Raw genomic sequence first — 6,169 nt, 5'->3', positions numbered from 1 at the left:
ACACTATGGGTAAGATATGATTCGGATAAGCTCGGGGAGCTTAAACTATAGTAACAATTTAAATATGTATGGGTAGGGGTGTCGGCTCCAAAGCTTGGATCCCTACCAATTATGGTAGGAGCAAAGGGACGAGTAAGATATGTCCCGAGCAAGCTCGGGAAGCTTACTTAAGAAATCAGTTAACTTTATGTATGGGACGGTGGTATGATCCGAGGACTCATGCCCGAGGAGCACGCCAAACCATGAAGGCTTAAGTTCATGCTCATGTTCGTGTGTATGTTTATGCTATGTATATTCATGTTCATGCTTATGCTCTTATGCTCACGTTCACGTCCATGTTCATATATGTTTAGGTTTATTCCTATGTATGATGAAGCTCTAGTCTATGCTCTTATATTCATGATCATGTGTATGTTCTTGCATGTAGTATGGTTGCATTCATGCTTTAGTAGGCATATGTAAGCAAAATACTTTACTATGAATAAAAATTTAGTTAATCTAGGATTCCCTAATTGGATACATTGATATAGGAACTAATTAATGCATAGTATGGTTTGAATGTGCTGAGTCTCTCGACTCACATATTTTAAATATTTTAGGTAATGAGATGAATAAGACGAGAGGCATTGATAGGTGAGCAAGCTTGGGACAATGGTAGTACAATCCAAAAACCTTCCATTTTAGTTTCCATATTAGTTAAATATTTCCTTTTGAAGAATAAATTCTAGAACTATAAGATCAATACCCAAGGTTGCAAGTAGATAATGTTTTAAGATATATTTATGAACCTTATTTAAATTTAGAACATGTTATGGATGTATGTGCAATTGAGATTCAGGACATCCGGATGCTTGTATATATATATATATATATATATTAAATATGGGCATTTCAGTGAGAGTGAGAGAGAAAGAAAGATGTAGGGAACTAGAACGCTAAACACACAGAAAGTGTAGCGGAAAATAACTAGTTCCTTTCCAGAAGATTCATGCAAAGGAAAACCATATGCTAAGTTTAGTTAAAGGGAGTTACCTTTGTTGCGTAAACATGAACTCCCAATAGCTTGGATCTCAACATGATCAGGTGTTGCACCTCTTTCCATATCCACACGAACAAGCCTTCCGTCTATCTCATGAACTCACAAAATGGAGAAGATAATCAACCAAGGATTGTGCTAGCAACCACTTTGGCGAGTTCTAGCCAAGTGAAAAGAGGAGAGAAGAAGAAGAGCAACAACACACTATCTCATCATGAAAATGAATCAAAACTCCTTTTGTACTCATTCATGAAATTGCCTTAATTGACATTAATATTTGTCTTCATCTAATGCATAAGCAATTCTAAATTGACCACTCTTCATCTAATGCATGATCAATTCTAAATTGAACACTCCTCTTGCTTCATCAATTCAAATTCATCAAATTGCTTAATAAGTCTAACTCATTATTCATCAATCTAAATTGACTCAATGAGAAGAAGAAGAGCAAGAACACACTATCTCATCATGAAAATGAATCAAAACCCCTTTTGTACTCATTTATGAAATTACCTTAATTGACATGAATATTTATCTTCATCCAATGCATCCAATGCATGAGGAATTCAAAATTGAACATTCTTCATCCAATGAATGATCAATTCTAACTTGAACACTCCTTATCCTTCATGAATTAAAATTCATCAAATCACTAAACGTGCCTAACTCATTAATCATCAATCTGAATTGACTCAATGAATCTAATTTAAAATGGATTCAATTCAATAGTTGGATCCAATTGAGTCTAACTCAATGAGTCTAATTTGAATTATACTTAATCCAATGATCCATCATATGAATCTATCTCAAAATTAACTTGTTTTTTGTGTGTCATCTAATAGGTTCTTATAACATTGGCAATGACTCTAAAATTATTTTAGATACATAAACAATGAGTGACATCGAATAAGGCATCATTGCTACCCAAGTGACGAGAATGTCGAGATCCAACTTAACTTTTTTCATGTCTATTATTTTGTATGACTCAATACTTCTATCCTTGATATCTAGATTAATCAATGAGGTATAGACCATGTCATCCTCTTATTAGTCTTTGTCTTTCTTGATCTCTAAGTAGACACACTCAATCAAATAAGCTCAATATCACATATTGACTCACTTAAGCATGGTCATGTATTCTTTGTTGGATTTTTCGGGCCGCGAAAACCACGTTTTCGCGTAGCGGAAACCCCGAATCACCCATGCCACTAGATCTCGTGCGAAGAATAGATTACAAAATAATTTCTTGTACGAGTTTCTACTTAGATCTACTCCTAGATCTACATGACGAAAAAGGGTTATACCTTTGAAGCGAAGCCCTTCGCGTTCCCGCTCATCCAAACGGTGCCGGATCTCAAGAGTATCAAGATAGATACTCCTCTAGAAGTATCCACACGAACACGTAGGTGGAGAAAACCACACAAAAAGGTGTGCTAGCACCTATGTGTGGTTCGGCCAAGTTGAGGAGGAGAAGGAGAGGAAGAGCTAGAGGAAGAAGAAGGAATAATGAGGCTTGAATGAAAAAATCAATTTCATTCACAATGATAAGTGGCCGGCCACATCTCCAAGGTGTAACCTCCATTCTCATTAAATGTAGCCATTAAAGAGAATGGAGTTGTAACTCCCATGAGGTGGCACACTTTGATGATGTGGCACATCATCATTGGTCCACATCTTGTCATCTCACCAATGATGTGGCAATTAGTCAAGTCAAACTTGACTCTTCCTCTTCCTCTTAAGTCAAGTCAAACTTGACCAAATCTCTTCCATGGTTGATCTAATCTAACCATTTGATTCAAGCCAACTTAATATAATGAATCTAATTCATTAAATTAAGTTGATTTAATGAGTCATAATCTAAATTAGACTCATTGAATACATGAATCAACTTGAGTCCAACTCAATTAGCCCAATTTGGATTACTCTTAATCCAAATTGATTCATCAAATAAATCCAATCCTCTTGGTTCATCATATGAACCTAATCTCCATCTAATTATCCTTAGTGTGTGACCCTACAGGTTCTTGTAACGTTGGCAATGCCCCTAAACCCATTTAGGAACATAAGTAATGAGTGGTATCTAGCAACACATCATTACTACCCAATGTTACAAGAATGTTAAGATCCAACATCACCTTGTGACTACTAATTGTGACTCCTCACAAAATATGACAAGTGTCCTTCTATCCTAGATATCTAGGTTGATCAATGTGAGGCATAGACCGTGTCATCATCTGATCAATCTAAATCTTGAACTCCAAGTAGACTCACTAAATCAAATGAGCTCAATATCTTATATTGACTCATTTGGGCATGGCCATGCACTTTGTGGTCTCACTCTATCAAGAATACCGATGTCTCTCCCGTCATATAGGAGGGATAGATCCCATCTACATCACTCACATCCCTCCGCATAATTTGTTACATACCCAGTAATCGCCTTTATAGTCCACCCAGTTACGGGTGACGTTTGACGAAACCAAAGTACATAACTCCTTATGTAGGGAACCATGGTGACTTCAGATCTAAGGACTAGTAGTCAACTAATAGCCACATGAGAAAGTATATGACACTCATATAACGATCCATGATACTTTCTTATGGAGGGTCATTCAGTATACATTCTCTAATGTATACCCATGTGTCAACTTGATATCTCTATATCCATGACTTGTAAGATCAAGTCATCGAGTTGCCCTACATGCTAGTCTTATTGCATTAACATTGTCCCTGAATGTTAATACTCGACTAGGAATGATTAAGAGTAGTGTTCCCTATATCATCTCACTATCGATTCAACCAATCGATTGATATAGGTAAGAACCTTCTACTCAAGGACGTTATTATACTTAGTTTATTTGGCACCAATACAAGTAAGTATAATAACCAAAAAGCAAATGCCTTTATTTATATAGAATATGATACAACAAGTCCAAAATACAATCATCAAATGATTGGCTCTAGGGCTCTAGCTAACAATCTCCCACTAGCACTAGTGCCAATCAGTGTAGGCTCTAAGCCCCAATGACCTAGTGTGACCATCATGTTTCCTTTGTGCCAAAGCCTTGGTCAAGGGATCTGCAATGTTAGCCTCTGTAGGTACTCTGCAAATCTTCACATCTCCTCTCTCGATGATCTCTCGAATGAGATGGAAGCGCCGTAGTATGTGTTTGGTCCGCTGGTGTGAGCGAGGTTCCTTCGCCTGTGCTATGGCTCCATTGTTGTCACATTAGAGCTCAATAGGGTCAGTAATGCTAGGAACCACCCCAAGTTCAGTGATGAACTTGCGAATCCAAACTGCCTCCTTTACTGCCTCTGATGCAACAATATACTCGGCCTCTATCGTAGAATCAGCTACTGTGTCTTGCTTTGAACTCTTCCAGCTCACAACACCACCATTAATGCAAAACATGAACCCCGACTGCGATCTATAGTCATCCTGGTCGGTCTGGAAGCTAGCATCATTGTAACCCTTTACAGCTAGCTCATCATTGCCTCCATATATCAAGAAATATTCTTTAGTCCTTCTTAAGTACTTAAGAATATTCTTGACCGCTATCCAGTGACTTTCACCTGGATCTGACTTGTATCTGCTCGTCATGCTCAAAGCATACGAGACATTAGGTTGAGTACATAGCATGATGTACATGATAGATCCTATGGCTGAAGCATAAAGGATCTGATCCATGCGGTCTCTCTCCTCTCTAGAAGAGGGACCCTGAGTCTTCGAAAGACTTACGCCATGTGACATCGGCAGAAATCCCTTCTTGGAGTTCTGCATGGCAAACCGAAGGAGTACCTTGTCAACGTATGTACTCTGACTTAGGCCAAGCAATCTCTTAGATCTATCTCTATAGATCTATATCCCTAGAATGTGGGATGCCTCACCTAAGTCCTTCATTGAGAAGCAACTCCCTAGCCAGATCTTGACAGACTGAAGCATAGAGATGTCCTTCCCAATGAGTAGTATGTCATCCACATACAATATGAGGAAGACAACTATATCCCCTACAACCTTCTTGTAGACACAAGGCTCATCTTCGTTCTTGATGAAACCAAACTGTTTGATTGCATCATCAAATCTAAGATTCCATCTCCGAGAAGCTTGCTTTAGTCTATAAATGGACCTATGCAGCTTGCATACTCTGCTAGTATGCTGTGGATCTACAAAACCCTTAGGTTGTGTCATGTACACATCCTCGAGTAGATTTCCATTCAGAAACGTGGTTTTGACATCCATCTGCCATATCTCATAGTCATGGTAAGCTGCAATAGCAAGCATGATCCGAATGGACTTAAACATCGCTACTGGAGAAAAGGTTTCATCATAGTCAATACCATGAATCTACTTGAAACCTTTAGCTACCAAGCGACCCTTATAGATAAGTCCATCCATGTCAGTATTTCTCTTAAAGACCCACTTGCACCCAATGGGTTTTACCCCTTCAGGTGGATCAACCAAAGTCCATACTTGGTTGGTGTACATGGATTCCATCTCGGATCTCATGGCCTCTAGCCATTTCTCGGAATCTAGTCTCATCACAGCTTCTTGATAGGTGGTAGGCTCATCCTCTATGAGCACAATGTCATCATGGTCAGACAAGAGAAATGAGTATCTCTCAGGCTGACGACGTACCCTATCAGACCTGCGAAGAGGTATGTCTACTTGAACTGGTTGTTGTTCCTCAACTCCTTGTAGAACAACATCATCCACAACACTTTGTGGTTCTAGTTCAATTTCCATCGAGGCATCAGTGCTATTGTTCGCATCTTGAATTTTTTCAAGATCGAACGCGCTCCCACTAGTCTTTCTAGAAACAAAGTCCCTTTCTAGAAAGACTCCAGTCTTTGCCACAACTACCTTGTGCTGATTGGGAATGTAGAAGTAATATCCCTTAGTTTCCTTGGGATATCCAATAAAGTAGCACTTGTCGGATTTAGGTCCTAATTTGTCTGAGACTTGACGTCTAACGTAAGCCTCACAACCCCAAATCCTCATGAAAGACACCTGGGCATCTCTCCCAGTCCATATCCTATATGGTGTCTTTATCACGGCCTTGGATGGAACTCGGTTGAGTATAAAAGCTGCCGTGTCTAGAGCATAGCCCCAAAGGTATGTCGGAAGATCTGTGT

This window comes from Zingiber officinale, chromosome 7A (genome assembly GCF_018446385.1).
Source record: "Zingiber officinale cultivar Zhangliang chromosome 7A, Zo_v1.1, whole genome shotgun sequence".
Lineage (NCBI taxonomy): Eukaryota > Viridiplantae > Streptophyta > Magnoliopsida > Zingiberales > Zingiberaceae > Zingiber > Zingiber officinale.
This window is presented reverse-complemented; position numbering follows the sequence as displayed.